This window comes from Ictalurus punctatus, chromosome 14 (genome assembly GCF_001660625.3).
Source record: "Ictalurus punctatus breed USDA103 chromosome 14, Coco_2.0, whole genome shotgun sequence".
Lineage (NCBI taxonomy): Eukaryota > Metazoa > Chordata > Actinopteri > Siluriformes > Ictaluridae > Ictalurus > Ictalurus punctatus.
In genome coordinates this window covers 23,935,425-23,953,124 of record NC_030429.2, presented here as the reverse complement: position 1 = coordinate 23,953,124, position 17,700 = coordinate 23,935,425, and the positions used below count along the sequence as shown (strand labels likewise).

The window sequence follows — 17,700 nt, the reverse complement described above, 5'->3', positions numbered from 1 at the left end:
ACCCGTACTGTACGGGCTAGTAAATAATCATTAAGCAACACACTTCTAATCACGTTCCAGTTATTTGGCTATAAAATCCGTCCATCCATCCATCCATTTTCTATACCGCTTATCCTTCCTTCAGGGTCATGGGGAAACCTGGAGCCTATCCCAGGGAGCATCGGGCACAAGGCGGGGTACACCCTGGACAGGGTGCCAATCCATCGCAGGGCTGGCTATAAAATATGCCACCATATTCAGCACACACCGTATTGGCATCAGGGACACTTGGTACCAGGTCAGCACTCTGCACCTCCAGATTTGACCAGCTATGTGTTCTTTAAATGAACTCTGGCAGCCTGGGAAGGTGAAAGCTACAGTAACACGCTTCCCACATGCAGTATCACAGGGAAGCTGAATATGCTTGGAAGAGAGTGCCCCAAGTACCCCTCTGTGCTGGAACAAAAGTTGAACCAAAGGTCCAGGAGGTGGACGCAGCTCTTGGACTGCCTTCCCACAATACCATGTTGGCGTTCGGTGTTCATAATAATTGAATGAGCATTTCTATTTTCACATGATATCTGTGGAATAAAACACTTCAGGGTGTGCTGTGACAGGAAAAAGAACCAACGGCAGGGTCACCTGATGCAGCCTGACACTGAAGTCGATTATTTTCCAATAGCAGCACGTCTCAAAGTGTTTTATTCCTCTTATACAACAGCAGTTTGCCAACACTAGCAACTCTTACCAGATCTTGCTAGTCATACTTTTTTTTTTTTATCCATTTATAGTTACAATAATGTTGCTTAAATGTAACATCATCATCCTGTTATTGCTTACAGTATATCAGTGATAAACTGTTGTTCAGAAATCCCCCCCCCCTCTTTCTTGATGTTGATAAGACAAAAAAAAAGTAGGATAATCTTATGAGCAGGATAAAGTCGTGTGAATTAAGGTTCAATGAGACGCCTCGGTCAGTTTTGGGTCACAATGAGGAAAGGTGGCTGTCTATTTGTTTCCTTCCATATGGAGTACAGGATGGTGCTGATCATTTTATAGTGTATCAATACCATCGTACACATGACGTGTTCTCAACTCCAGAATCCCTGTTCTTCACAGTGTGAAGCTTTCCCTACTCTCAACACAACTGGTCCAACTCGTGACTTAATTATGAACTGATCAGTTGGAGCAGGTGTGTGAGCAGTAGGGAAGAGTTTAATCTGTGCAGGTCCCCAGGACTGGCGTTAAGAACCCCTGATATAAATAATATTCCCGACATCCATCCATCCATCCATCCATCTTCTATACCGCTTATCCTCTTCAGGGTCACGGGGAACCTGGAGCCTATCCCAGGGCGCATCGGGCACAAGGCGGGGTACACCCTGGACAGGGTGCCAATCCATCGCAGGGCACAATCGCATACACACTAACACACTCATTCATACACTACGGACACTTTAGACACGCCAATCAGCCTACCATGCATGTGTTTGGACTGGGGGAGGAAACCGGAGTACCCGGAGGAAACCCCCGCAGCACGAGGAGAACATGCAGACTCCACACACACAGGGTAGCGGTGGGAATCGAACCCCCGACCCTGGAGGCGTGAGGCGAACGTGCTAAGCCACCGTGCGCCCCTATTCCCGACATGCAGTGGTCATTAAAAAAAGTGGAAATTAAAAAAAAGGTAGTTATGAGTGCTCCTGGTGTCATGAGGTTTTGAAGGGAATCTTAGGGCAAGCTGACCGATCTTTTCACATTCAAAGGGCTTTTTTTTGGGGGGGATTAATTTTCATGCATTTCAGAAAAAAAATTTTTGGCTGGAGTTTGATTTCTTTCTCATATTCCCAATTCAATCCGTGTTATTCCCTTCATCCGCACTCAATAATCCTTGAAGATTTGCAGGTCCTTTAACTGTATTGGACAATACGTGTGTAAAGTGTGTGCATTCTCTGCCATTATTTTAATGACCTTAGGGCACATAAAAGAAATGCAATTTATTTTTCACAGTGCAGTGCGCTGCCAAGAACAATCCTTCCAGAACGCTGATCTAATGTGCGCTCATATTTCATCCCTCTGGTAGCACATCGTTTGCATGAGTTCATTAACTTTTAATAGTCTTAGATACAGTATCGAACTCTTTGGGTGTTATCCTATCCTGAAAATAACGTTAGTGTTGCTATTTATACAAGAAATGGATTAAAGAGTTACACAACACCGAAGATTATAGACTAACGTCAGTGCCCTATCCGTGTCTGAGAGGGACTCGCTGTGGGCTTGCAGTCCATGATGACTGAAGATTCGTTTTAAATGATTATTTTTAAATATACTGCAGTGTGAACCTTCGATCTTGCCAAGCTGAATGCACAACAAACTGGAACCTAACTAACTGTAACTGTGCCGCCGTCAAGTCATGGCCGAGAACATGACGTTTTTAACATCTTCTGTAGTTTTGTGGTTTCTTGTCGGATGTCAAAAGGCATTCTTGGTACCGTCCCCAAGCTGATACCATCCTTTTGTTCACCAGATGAGATCTCTAGGGAAAAACAAACAAGCAAACATTCAACTGAAAACTGTTTCAGTAATGTAGGAGTTTTAATACAGTAGATTTTTCTTTTAAACCCAGCACCAGCACCTAGCCACCTTTGAAGGACCATAAAGACTTTCTTAGCAATATATAATGCTACATTTTTATGGATTATTAAAGCCATTCCTAAGAGAGGGAGAGATAAAAAAAGGGTATGCATTTGTTAACAGTAAAAGTATACTTTTAAAGACATTATTGAGAGATATAAAAGTGAAAAGAAAAGAAATAACTCCCTCTCTCTTCTCTCCCTCTCTTCTCTCTCTCTCTGTGTGTGTGTATATATATATATATATATATATATATATATATATATATATATATATAAAATAGTTTTTAGTAATGAAGTATTTTTTAAGTAAACCCCGCCACCATCACCCGCATTAGACATTAATGTAGGGGCGTTAAAGACCTCCTTATTAATATATAAAGTTAAAGCATTTTAAGGACTACTAAACTTACACCTAAGAGAGGAAGCTAAAAAAGCCAAGGTAACGAAAGCAAAAGAAAGACAAAGGTGGGGGGGGGTAAATATATAAAGTTAGGTTTTTAGGACCTATTAACACCTCCTAAAAGAGGTGATAAACAGTAAGAAGAAAACGAAAAAAGAAAGCAAGAAAAACCGCGGGGGGGGGGGGTTACTATGTATGCATATATGCAGTATATATATATACTATATATATATATATTTTTGTTTGTTTGTTTGTTTGTTTGTTTGTTTGTTTGTTTTTTTGATTGTTGCGGCAAAAAACGCTTGATTTTGCTGCGGCTTTTTTGCGAACTTTTTTGTGCTTTTCTTGCGGAAAACTCCTCGGATTGGCGAAATCGCAGTGATGTCTGTTGGTAAACGAGACCTTTTTAGACGTACCGTGAATCGAAGACGGCTTCGGCTGATGACGTCGCCGCACGACGCGTCTCGGCTCAAATCAAATCTGCGGAAGATCTGTGGTCATTTTGCAGACTCCTTCGAATATCGATTTCTGCGATCGCAAAATCGAGGATTCCTGGAGGGACTGATAGATTATTGGAAAACCGATCCTAAAAGAGGGAACAAAGAGAAGGAAGGAAAAGCGAGAGAAAGCGAAAATAATAAGGGAAAAAGTAAACATTTTAAAAAGGGAGGGAAAAGAGAAGAAAAAAACGGATTATGAAAATGCGCATGTGCACCTCAGCCAGTGAGAAACGAAACACAACTTGACAGCAGAACAGGAAAACATACATTATTACATACAATAAGAAAAAAAAAAATGCAAAGCGATAAAAACGATACGATGCGATGAGAAAAATTCTAGAGTGAAAGCATCCTGAGCAGCAAGAAATCTATAAATAAAGGTTTAGGCAGGTTTTGTGAACTGAAATGGAATAATTGACCCATGCCTACTGTAGACGCCACAATACAGTAGATAATATACCTGCTTAGAAATGTCCTTTTTAGAGCGTGAAGACTGCAGAAGTGTTTTTTATATAGACCTAACAGGAAAGAGTAAGCAGGCAGAAAGCTCAGAGTGACACCCACAGGATCTTTAGCTCCTTTTGTTGCCGTAAATCGGTGCTTGATGGGTTTTGAACGTCAGCAGCACTAATGATAACTGCGCTCAAGAAACCCTAAAGTGGAAGTATGGACTCACTCACTCACTCACTCTCTCACGCACTCACTACCTCATTGTCTTCCACACAAAATCATTAAACACACTTAAATGTTATTTCGTATAAACATGCGGTCAATTCTTGCTCTAATCCAGAAATATGAATACGAATGAGGCTGATTACTGAGTAGCGTAGTATGTTGTGGTGTAATTTGAAATCAGTCAGCTTGGGTTTTTATTGGTGGTAAAAAAAATAAATAAATAAAAAAACTCCCAACCCAGTGTATGTTATAAGCTTGTTCCATGGTGTGCTCTCATCCTAGCATTTAGCTAATAGTGACTGTTTATGCATGGGTGCGTTTCCAACCTGTATCATAAATATTTTTCTGAACCCGTCTGGAGCAAAAACACATGCACTCAAATCAGATTACTTCTACAATAATAGATAACAAAGCAGTTAAGGTTTCCTTGTTCTCTATTTTAAAAAGCCAGAGCGTATCAACTGCCACTTAGAGCAGCTAACGCAGAGTGTACACTACATTACTTCTCAAATTCTCAGAACTGCTCACTCTTTCACACTGAACGATTCCGTCACTAAATGTGTTTTTGCTTGTATTTCCTCATGTGTAAGTCGCTTTGGATAAAAGCATCTGCTAAATGAATAAACGTAAATGACTTTAATCACTTGCGATCACTTGTCGGGTCGACGTAAGAATGCGCACGCTACACGAGCGCTCACAGACGAGGGTCAAACGCTACACGAGCGCTCACAGACGAGGGTCAAACGCTACACGAGCGCTCACAGACGAGGGTCAAACGCTACACGAGCGCTCACAGACGAGGGTCAAACGCTACACGGGCGCTCACAGACGAGGGTCAAACGCTACACGAGCACTCACAGACGAGGGTCAAACGCTACACGAGCGCTCACAGACGAGGGTCACACGCTACACGAGCGCTCACAGACGAGGGTCAAACGCTACACGAGCGCTCACAGACGAGGGTCGCACACTACACGAGCGCTCACAGACGAGGGTCACACGCTATACAAGCGCTCACAGACGAGGGTCACACGCTACACGAGCGCTCACAGACGAGGGTCAAACGCTACACGAGCGCTCACAGACGAGGGTCAAACGCTACACGAGCGCTCACAGACGAGGGTCAAACGCTACACGAGCGCTCACAGACGAGGGTCAAACGCTACACGAGCGCTCACAGACGAGGGTCGCACACTACATAAGTGGTCACAGACAGTTTCTTATAGAAGCAATCTTTTTGTGTTAAATTTTGTCCTCCAGTTGCCACGCGAATGATGAACGATGAACTGGATTCAGGAATCTGCTGCACATGACGGCAGATGAATGAGATTTTCTCTCGTACTCTCATTGGCTGTTTGTCAGCACGGTTCTTGCAACTAGTCACGAAAGGATTCCCACGACACAATTCATCTCTCAGAAAGTAAAACATGCTTGAAAATACTGGCACCTCAGTGCTCGCTGGCAGCCTGAGCAAATTGTGTCACTGACCCATTCACACTACAGGACACCGCAGGTGTTGCTGGAGCGCACGGGATCTAGCCGCTGATCTGGAGGGGTGTAGTCGCCGACTGGGAAATCGGGGCTAAAATCATGTACAGTAGGGTTCACTATGCCTTAGATCTGGCCAAAATAGGTCTCAAAAGTGATCTGAATGAATTGTAAATGAGTTTCCTTCTGCTTTGCAGGTGTGTCAACATCATGAGATCAGATGAAGGTGGTGTTTCGCACTGAGATGTTCTTGATGTTGCCCACTGCATCTGCTAGACCCATATTCATTTGCAAAGTGTTTCATCACATGGGCAAGGCTTAGTATCAGTGACGCAGTGTTCAAATTCTTTCAGTTCCACTGTGCTCCTTCTCGAACTGGCTACACAATCAGTTCAGTGAGAATCTCCACAAACGACATTGTTTTGACTTTTAAAAATTTCCTATTTTTTTTACTAAATTTTAGTAAACGCTGCTTTTCTTTGTACTCGCGTGTGTATGTACGTGAATGCCAACCACCCATAAATTACCGAGTGCATGCATGGCACAGCTGAATTGTAGTGACACCCACAAAAGTCCGTAAAAGTTCAAGTGCACAGACAGCTGTGTGGTCAGGGTGAAGCCTGAAAATCAGAAGTGGAAGTTATTTTGACATCACTGCTATGCCAATAAAAATATTTTATAATATATAATATTATTATAGAATTATTATATTATTATATAATACAGTGCCCTCCGATAATATCGGCACCCTTGGTAAATATGAGCAAAGAAGGCTGTGAAAAATGTACTTTATTGTTTAAACTTTTAATCTTTTGTTAAAAATACTCGGCTCTCGTGGATATCAAACAATTGCAAACAAAACACAGGTTGTAAAAAAAACAACAAAAAAACAACCTTTGTTAAATATCGGTGTGCAACAATAACTGGCACCCTTTTAGTCAGTACTTTGTGCTTCGTCGCTTTGCCGAGATAACAGCTCTGAGTCTTCTCCTATGACGCCTGATGAGGTTGGAGAATACATGGCGAGGGATCTGAGAGCGTTCCTCTGTACAGAATCTCTCCAGATCCTTCACATTTCGAGGTCCATGCTGGTGGACTCTCCTCTTCAGTTCACCCCACAGGTTTTCTATGGGGTTCAGGTCAGGGGACTGGGATGGTCATGGCAGGACCTTGATGTTGTGGTCAGTAAACCATTTCTGTGTTGATGTTGATGTATGTTTTGGATCATTGTCCTGCTGGAAGATCCAACCACGGCCCATTTGAATCTTTCTGTCAGAGGCAGTCAGGTTTTCATTTAATATCTGTTGATATTTGAGTCCATGATGTCATGTATCCTAACAAAATGTCCAGGTCCTCTGGTAGAAAAACAGCCCAAAGCATTAAAGATCCTCCACCATATTTAACCGTGGGCATGAGGTACTTTTCCATATGGCTTCCTCTCTGTGCTCCAAAACCACCTCTGGTGTTTATTACCAAAAAGCTCTATTCTGGTTTCATCTGACCGTAGAACCCGATCCCATTTGAAGCTCCAGTAGTGTCGGCACACTGAAAACGCTCGAGTTTGTTTTTGGATGAGAGTAGAGGCTTTTTTCTTCAAACCCTTCCAAACACCTTGTGGTGATGTCGGTGACTTCGGATTGTAGTTTTGGAGACTTTCTGACCCCAAGGCGCACCTAACTTCTGCAGTTCTCCAAGTTTTTAGATAACCCTAACCCTCAAAGATTTTTTTTAATAAACCCATGTTGTGTTGTCAATTGTTAGATATCTGTGAGAGCGGAGTATTTTTGTGAATTTTCTGAACAAAAGATCAAAAGGTTAAACAATAAAGACAATTTTCACAGCCTTCTTCGCTCATATTTACCGAGGGTGCCAATATTCATGGAGGGCCCTGTGTAATAAAAAGCGGGCACTGAATCTTCCATCAGCTGAGGCACGTTAACGGCTTACGTCTATGCGCAGATCCTCCAGTTAAACAGCGCCATTTCTTTGGTCTGAATTGAATGATAACTTTTACTTACCTTGATTTATGAGTATGTGTTGGCACGCTTTATTTATTTTGTGTATTCTTTAATTATTGCCAATAATATAAAATCTAGATTGTATTCTTAGTCCTTGACATTGTGAACTAGCATGAGGATGTGTGATGTATCCCATCGTCCCGAAGTCAATGGGGTTTTTTGAATGGGATTTTGGTTAAAAGCCTGAAATAAGGTCTGTGGTGAACACAAGCTCAAAATCTTTTCACCTTTTATTCCACGGCGTAAAATACACCAGTAAAACCCCACTCGTGATTTTTTAAAGCTTTTACATGTATTGAAAGGCGGTTGCTAACATGTTGCTAAATGGGACTACAGACGTTGCCGGGGACGTTAAACGTCATCACGCCGAACAGGAAAAAACTTTGCAGATAAACTGGTTCAGGAAAACAAAACAACAGTGTGAATGAAGATTCCTCCACAGAGTAAATCCGTATTATGGAAAGTTTGGGAAAGTATTCGGAAGCTCGGCGATGCTGACGTTGAAGTCGAGCGTCCGTGGCGTAGTCCGTTTATAGCACACAGTTAGCTTGTTAGTTTTATTTCTGCCGATTGTATTTAGGCTTCAAACTTCATCAGAGTGGTGTTCGTTTGTGAAAAGGATCTTGATGGACAAAACGTGTTACTATTGTACACAGAGCTTACAGTATTTTTTGCGACAATCCAAAAGCCTATGGGAAAATCCTCTTGGGTTTTTGTCGAGGCAACCGGTGAGATGCTAACTTCCGGGTTCCGGTACAAAATGACGTCATCCCTGCGTCACCGCTCTATAGATAGTTACACCTACAAATGAAAAGGGAACTATACGATCATGGCAGGTCATGATATTAGATGGGAGACTTAAATCTAATATCTTTCATAGTCTGACAGTGAAACTATTAGTTTTGAGCAGCATATCATGAGGTATCATCGGTTGCATATTAGGAACGATACGGGGCAAAATATTACACACACTTAAAGACGTGTACGCAACGGGCATTTGTGATTTTTACTTATTTAAAGTGTTTTAAATCTGTAATGCTCTGTTGGGTTCATGGTGTGTTGTTCCTCCAAATACCGAGTATGCTAAATAGAAAATTGTAACACTTTCATTCAAAAAACAAACAAACAAACAAACCCTAACTTACATTTCTGACATTTAGTATCATTTGGACTATGATATCCATGATGTCCATTTGATCGGACAATGTGTGCTTTAGTGTGTCCACTTTTAGTTTCTCCTCCAAAGGCATTTTGGGCAAAACAGATGATAAAGTAAATAATCCACCTTGTTTATTTTCATTACCCCTGCGACTATATCAGTGTCAATCACTGCTGATGACGTTGTACGGATGTGTGTGAAGAATACCAGTGCGAATGGAGAGCAGATCACTGACATGCTGCATGAAGAACTCAGCCCTAGCTTCACCTCTTCATATAATCTGTGTATTAGACTCATGACCATTGACGATGTTGCACTCGGTTCCACAAAAGTCTCAAATCATCCATTTTAAGACATTTTTTAAACAGCAAATAATTTGATGTGGATGAAAAAACTGAAATTAATGAATGAATTTATTTTTATCTTAGAAAGACCAGCCATCCCTGGAACTATACTAAGCTAAAGAATAAATAAAAGTAATAATAAATAAAAAATAAGCCTAATGAATGATTGTTATTAATAGCACTACTGAAACCACGCTCACTAAAGCCGCAAGTGTTTACTAAACTTGCAAGTACATTAAAATGGTTAAAATGATAAAAATGGGTCTTACAGTGTGCATAACCTTTGTCAGGTGATATTTCAGGAAGAATCGTAAATATTTATGTACATATTCCAGATTCACTGCTAGAACCGTTGCCCATTTGTTTGTTTGGTTTTTGTGCACAATGCATCAGCCATCCATTATGGAAAGAGGCCAGCAAAGAACCACCGCTGTGCAGATATTATGTATCGGCTTAATTATGGGGTGGCTGTGGATCAGGTGGTAGAGCGGGTTGTCCACTAATCGTAGGGTTGACGGTTCGATTCCTGGCCCACATGACTCCACATGATGAAGTGTCCTTGGGAAAGACTTTGAACCCCAAGTTGCTCCTGATGCACAATGCATCAGCCATCCAAAGAGGACAAGGCGCCAAAGGCAAGCGCTACCATTGGTGTGTGAGTGTGAGTGTGAATGGGTAAATGAGAACCAGTGTAAAGTGCTTTGTAAAAAGCGCTATATATATATATATATATATATATATATATATATATATATATACCATTTACCATTATGATCTCAGGATTTGCACTGAACTGGTTGCAACCTCATGTGTGGTGCTGGTACGAGCCGTGTTGCTAGGATTTTAAAAAGCTCAGTGTCACTGCTCAGTGTCAACATGAAAAGTAACGAGCAATTAAGACATGCTGTGCACGGATACAGATAAGAATAAGAAAAAAAAAGAATCCCCTCCAACTGTAGAAGAATTGATGACTTTAAGTAAAAGACTAGCCTGGGTGAGTAAAATATGCTACTTGGTATATTTAATAGTCTTAGATACAATGAGCAGCTCTCATATTACATGGATAAATGATTACAATTTCCTTAAAAATTCAGTTAGAGCAGTTGAATATAGACCTAAGTGAGCAATTTAAAAGTCATTTTTCCTTTGCTTATAACTTTATTTTTCCGTGGCAAGGTTGACCTTTTCATGGAATTGCCCCGTTGTTAAATCACGAGATATATTTGAAAATAATGAAAACCACCATGGTGTTCCATCACCTCAAGTTTCTTCTCAGACTGTATCTGCTAGCTGTACCTGGCGACCCGTTTACTGAATCCCAGGCATCGTTTTGTGGATTAACATTCCATTTTAAACATAAGTGAAATACTTTAAATAGTTTAATAGCATGCAATATTTCTCCTGGCTTTGTCCTGTCAAAAAATATACACCCTGCTGCGTTCACATCGTCTACATGACCTTTATAATGAAATTGGCTTGGATTGGATCCAAAATCTTACGTCAGCTTTCTTTTTTTTTCTTTTCCTTTTTTTTTTTTTGAGGCTCTCTTATAAATAGATGCTTTCTTACCTAACCACCCTCTGAGGCAATCTTTTTTTTTTTTTTTTTTTTTTTTTTTAGGGGATAAAGTGAACATCCTGCACTCTCAGTAGAAAAGCTACTGATTTATATCTTTAAATGATAAATGCTGTCTTTGGGGTGGTACCTTTAATGGACGTTAAGTACCGCTATGTTTGTGGGTACATTTACACTGTAAGCTGGGGAACAAAACTGAACCTGAGCGAATTTGAAAAAATAATTACGATCTACCCAGAATACACTGTGATGGCTGGACGAAGAGGTGATAAAATAGAAAGCTGCACGACATCGCTGACACGATGAGATCCAGCTCTCAGTAAGTTTATTGTTGCTGACTCAGACGTGTTTTTGCTCCCTACTGCAATACACGCAGAGTCAAATTAGCACATTACAGCACTGTACACACACACACACACACACACACCCTTGAGCAGACAGCATCCTGCTCAGAGTCACTCCAAGCCATCGACATGCAATTAGTTACCTAGCAAAGCAACCAAGCCGGCCAGATCTGTCCTGCAATCCTGTATGAAATCTGACATGCTTCTAACCTACAGTAAGATTGAGTGCTCGGAAATAGCCTGGGCTAAATATGGAGAGAAAAACCTCTCTAAAATTACACAAGCAGAGAAAAAAAAAGACCGGCAAACGAACACCCTACTGCAAAACCATGTGGCTATGCAAAATAAATGTAAGTGAGGTCTTATTATTAGGTAATAAAACATCCTTTGCTTATTTGATTACTGGATTGTGTAAAGGTGGCACCTTAAGTGATATATAAATGCTTAAAACTGTTATTCAGTGATATCTCTAGCAGAGAAAAGACACCAGAGGGACTTGGATGCAGATATGGTTTCAATAAGTAATGAATAAAACACTTGGGGGTGTGCTGTTCTGGGAAACTGATCAACGACAGGGTGAACAGTGTCCCCTGACATGTTTTATTCCTCTTATATGGTGTCAAATTTTCAATAATTACAATTTTTTTTTTCATTTATTAAAGAACTTGTCTTTTTACCCATTTATTGTTACATGTAATAATGTGAAACCTCCAAAAAAAACAAGATCCTGTCGTCACTTATGTTATAGCAGCTATAAACAGTCGTTCCCTTTCAAGCACTGGCACTGAAGACTCCTCACGGTGTTGTCTCCTTACAGAAAGCTTCACCATGTCAATGATTGTAAGGCTTTGTTATATAACATCGTTTCCATCATGTGTTACGCTGTTAGTCGTCGATTATGTGGATCGTCGTCCGTGGACGTCCACGTGAATGAGCTCTTACTAGCGCATTAGAACAGGCACATCAGTATAAACCTCTGATTTGGATTACTGCCGAAACCACCGGCTAACGAACTCAATTCATTACCATGCAGTAGATGGGATGTAAACCGTTATGAGATTACCCCCATAAGCTAGTACTGTGCATCTGTTGATAATCAATGTTTAAGGACCATGAACAGCGTTGTAGTCTTAGCACGCATCTATTGTAAGTGACATTCCTTAGAAAAATCTTAATTTTAGCACTTTGAGGCAGATTTCAAATGTTGGGAAAAAATAAGGTAATTTTGAATTCGATGGCCATAACACGTCGCAAAAAAAATTGGGACGGGGCAACAAAAGGCTGGAAAAGTAAGTGCTACTAAAAAGAAACAGCTTTGCAACTAATTAGGTTAATTGACGACAGGTCAGTAACGTGATTGGGTATAAAAAGAGTATCTTAGAGAGGTAGAGTCTCTCAGAAGTATAGATGGGATGGAATCTGGTTGGAAGCAGATGTTGCTTTAAAACCTGTATATACCTTTCAGCGTTGAAGGTCAGCTGCGCATTCATCCCATTCTCCCACATCCCAGAGGTGTTCTGTTGGATTCAGATCTAGTGACTGGGGAGGCCATTAAATACACTGAAATCATTGTCATGTTTATAGACCCAGTGCCTTGTGACATGGCGCATTAATCATGCTGTAAGTAGCTGTTATATGTTATATGTGCATGTGATCAGCATCGATACTCAGAAACACTGCAGCTTTCAAACCATGCTTGAGTGGTATTAAAGGGTGCCAGAAAACATTCCCCACACCATTACAAAACCACCACCAGAACAGCCAGAACAATTGACACATGGCAGGTTGGACCATGGAATCATGCTGTCGATGCCAAATTCTGAACCTACCATATACAACAGAAATTGAGACTAATCAGACCATGATTTTCTCATTCTAATCATTAGCTGCCCAGTTTTGGTGAGTCTGTGCCCAGAGGCCTCAGATTCCTGACTGGAACCCGATGTGTTCTTCTACTGTTGTAGCATAGCTACCTCAAGGTCTGATGTGGTGTAGGTTCTGAGATGCTTTTCTGCTCACTGCAGTTATAAAGAGTGCATATTTCAGTTACTATAGCCTTCTTGTCAGCTCAAACCAGTCTGGTCATTCTTTTCTCACCTCTCTCGTCAACAAGGTGTTGATGTCCTTCACATAACCGACGCTCACTGGATAATTTTGTTCTTTGCACCATTCCGTATAAACCCTAGAGACGCTCGTGTGTGAAAATCCCAGGAGGTGAGCAGTTTCTGAAATACTCAATCCTCAAACCGGCCCATCTGGCACCAACAACCACAGTTAAAGTTCCCAAGATCAAAATTTTCCCAATTCTCATGTTTGATGTGAACATTAATTGAAGCTGTTGACCTGTATCTGCTTGATTTATATACTCTCTATACGCACTCCTTCTCTGAGCTAAAGTTTTAGGTAGGATTACCAAACCTGACACTTAACAAGTAGTGAGTGTGATCATAAAAGCACTTTGTGGAGCAAGTTAGGAGCAACTGGCTTAGCAGGAAGGGCTAACGTGCCTCTTTGCCTCTGATTTTCAGCTACAGTTTGTCCACTGTGCTTGTGGAGAGGCTGGGCTATATGACGCCAACCCATTGTACAACAGTGGAAAGGGTCTGTTACTCACATCTGACTTGATAATTAGTTGTCGAGCTTCGTGTGGGGAAAACACTGAAGTGTGTGTAGTGAAGTGACTCTCCAAGACTGAATTTAAATCACTGCCCACTTACAGATTTTGAACTCGCGCACAAAAATCCATTTCAGAGGTTATTGTACACCAGTTAAAGGTTTACAGACTACTCTATATCATGCATAAATTGAACACTGATATCACAGATGCCGCGTGTTTACTTCCTTTTTTTTTTCTCCTTGTACACAGATGTAATGGTCCAGATGTGGTTCTATAATAATACATTGGCTAATGTCGTAATTATGAAATTAAGCTGACAATTAGTTTTCATATGAATAAATGTGATTAGCCTTTTAATTGTCGCTTTTCTTGATTTCTTGTTCATTACTTAAGTATAACAGTAGTGTAATTTTACACATACACCCCTGTACCGACACTGACCAGGAGAATTTTTGTTTTAATTTTTGACTTCTAGATCAATAATGAATAATGGATTTATATGAATATTCACAAATATGCACAAAAAATGAATATATAAGACAAAAATGCACAAACAGAAAAAAAAAACAAAAACAAATGCACTAATAAACAAAATATTATCTACAGCACATTTTAGGGAAATAAATTGTTTTAAACCAGTATGAACTATTGAACTGTTGCCTTAATTCCTATCTAAATGAAGCATTTCCATTGCTGGAGTGAAGAATATTACATCACCGACCCTAGCTGTAACAGTTTCATAGACAGTATGTGCTAACAATACCATGGTACACTGCCTGGCCCAACAAAAAAATGCTGTTTGGATGCTTTTTAAATAAGCAAATAGTTAAGAGCCTATGATTGGATCATTACTGCAGTAATTAATATGTTTCAGCAGGCAACAATTCTTTCAGCCCTAACTGATGCAATGTGTAGCTTCTCATTTCTTAAAAAACTGTGTCGGAAGACGTTTCCCGTGGTCGTGGAAAAGATGTTGCTGTGTTTCAGAAGGGGCGAATTCTTGGCCTTCATCAAGCAACGAAAGCAACTAAGGAGATTGCTGAAATCACTGGAATTGTGTCGATTAAGAACTGCCTAACGCATTATTAAAACCTGGAAGGATAGTGGCGAACTGCTCGGGAGAAAAGCTCGAATGATGGTGATCGGAGATCTTTAAAATGCTTGGTGGAGTCAGTAGAACTCATGGCAATGTTCAATAGTGAAAGAAAGTGCATTTCCACATGCACAATGTGATAAGAACTCACAGGATTGGGACTAAACAGCTGTGTGGCCTAATCAGTGTGAGGCTAATCGGAAAGAACGACTACAGTTTGCTAGGGAGAATAAAGATTGGACTGTGGAGCAGTGGAAAAAGTTCATGTGTTTTGATGAGTTTAGATTTACCCTGCTCGATGGGCATGGTAGGGTAAGAAGGGAAGTGCATGACGCGATGCACCCGTCATGCATAGTGCATACTGTACAAGCCTCTGGAGGAAGTGTTATATCTGGGTTTGCTTCAGTTGGTCAGGTTGAGGCTCAGCAACATTATACAGCAATAAAATGGAGTCAGCTGAGTACCTGAATGTACTGAATGGCCAGGTTATTCCATGGATTTCTTTTTTCCTTCCCTGACAGCACAGGCATAGTCCAGGATGACAATGTCAAGATGCATAGGGCTCAAACTGTAAAAAAGTGGTTCAGGAAGCATGAGGAATCATTTGCACACATGAATTGGCCACCACAGAATCCTGACCTTACCCCCATTGAAAGTCTTTGGGATGTGTGGAGAAGGCTTTACGGAGTGGTTCAACTCTCCCGTCCTCAGTACAAGATCTCGGGCAAAAATTAATGCAACCCTGGATGGAAATAAATGTTGTGATGTTCCATAAGGACGTCAAAACAATGCCATGACAAATGTTCACTGTCATTAAAGCTAAAGGTGGTGCGACGAAATTTTAGAGTGTGTGACTTTTTTTTGGCCAGGCAGTGTAAGTGGACAAGTCTATCTATCTATCTGTCTGTGTGTGTATCTAAAGTATATATATATATTATTATTATATTATATATTAGTGGAGGGCACTGTATATTGGCACCCTTAGTAATTATGAGCAAAGAAGGCTGTGAAAAATTTGTTTAACCTTTTGATTTTAACAAAATTAACAAAAATACTAAAAAAAAAACAAACCACAGGTTTATCAAAAATTTTTTGATAAATATATGTGTACAACAATTATTGACACCCCTATAAATCCATATGAGAAAAATATATTTGAAGTATATTCCCACTGATAATTGACATTTTTTTAGTACACCTGTGTGAATAGGTACAGGAAATTGTTCAACCATGACTTTCTGTTTCACAGGGGTATAAATATGAGGTAACACATAGGCTACATTCCCTTAGTCATTCATAACATCGGTAAGAGCAAGGAATATAGCTGTGATGTGCGGCAAAAGGTTGTTGAGCTTCACAAAAAGGGAAGCGTCTATAAGAAAATAGCACAAGCATTGAAAACACCCATTTCCACCATCAGGGCAATAATTAAGAAGTTCCAGTCGACTGGAAATGTTATGAACCTGGAATTGGATGTGTGTCTATATCGTCTGCGAAGAGGATGGTTCATGTGGCCAAAAAATCTCCAAGGATCACAGCTGGAGAACTGCAGAAGTTAGTTGCATCTTGGGGTCAGAAAGTCTCCAAAACTACAATCTGAAGTCACCGACATCACCACAAGGTGTTTGGAAGGGTTTCAAGAAAAAAGCCTCTACTCACATCCAAAAACAATCTCGAGCGTCTTCAGTGTGCAGACACTACTGGAGCTTCAAATGGGATCGGGTTCTACGGTCAGATGAAACCAAAATAGAGCTTTTTGGTAATAAACACCAGAGGTGGTTTTGGAGCACACAGAGAGGTAGCCATATGGAAAAGTCCCTCATGCCCACGGTTAAATATGGAGGTGGATCTTTAATGTTTTGTGGCTGTTTTTCTGCCAGAGGACCTGGACATTTTGTTAGGATACATGACATCATGGACTCTATCAAATATCAACAGATATTAAATGAAAACCTGACTGCCTCTGCCAGAAAGATTCAAATGGGTCATGGTTGGATCTTCCAGCAGGACAATGATCCAAAACATCATCAAAATCAACACAGAAATGGTTTACTGACCACAAAATCAAGGTCCTGCCATGTCCATCCCAGTCCCCTGACCTGAACCCCATAGAAAACCTGTGGGGTGAACTGAAGAGGAGAGTCCACCAGCGCAGACCTCGAAATGTGAAGGATCTGGAGAGATTCTGTACGGAGGAACGCTCTCAGATCCCTCGCCATGTATTCTCCAACCTCATCAGGCGTTATAGGAGAAGACTCAGAGCTGTTATCTTAGCAAAGGAAGGTAGCACAAAGTATTGACTAAAAGATTGCCAATAATTGGTGCACACCTATATTTAACCAATATATATTTTTTGATAAACCTGTGTTTTGTTTGCAATTGTTTGATATCCATGAGAGCAGAGTATTTTAGTGAGTTTTTTGTTAATAAAAGATCAAAAGGTTAAACATATTCATATTTACCAAGGGTGCCAATATTATTGTAGGGCACTGTATATATATATATATATATATATATATATATATATATATATATATATATATATATATATATATATATATATATATATATGTTAAACATTCTTTTCAACAAAAATCATCTGAATGTACAAGTAGATGTCTTTACAACTCTGCATGTCAGCAAAACCAGGCTGCACAAGGGGAATTCAATGCATATAAATGATGACACATTGTACTACCGGCCCGAATGCTAAGTCCATTCAAAGCACATTTATAAGCAGTAAATCAAATGTGAGCTAGAAGCAACTGAATGTAAGCATCAAGTCTCATTTCCAAGAAATCCAATCAGTATTCAAAGCATCTGAGGTGGATGTGACTTTACAAAGAAAACATACTACATTATACACTAGCTG

General features: G+C 40.3%; 1 protein-coding gene and 1 long non-coding RNA gene across 4 annotated transcripts in view; one reads left to right on the top strand and one right to left on the bottom strand.

The window, feature by feature from the left end:
* The window catches only part of syngap1a (synaptic Ras GTPase activating protein 1a), a 143,425-nt gene that overhangs the window by 7,669 nt on the left and 118,056 nt on the right, over window positions 1-17,700 (top strand). The window lies entirely within an intron of this gene.
* On the bottom strand, window positions 1,968-8,412 carry LOC108275195 (uncharacterized). Of its 2 annotated transcripts, XR_001814654.3 has the most exons (4): window positions 8,360-8,412; window positions 6,206-6,298; window positions 3,432-3,601; window positions 1,968-2,515 (listed from the first exon to the last, which is right to left on the bottom strand). It is a non-coding gene; the product is annotated as an uncharacterized LOC108275195 (long non-coding RNA). The 2 variants fall into 2 exon arrangements; XR_008397874.1 differs by lacking the exon at window positions 6,206-6,298.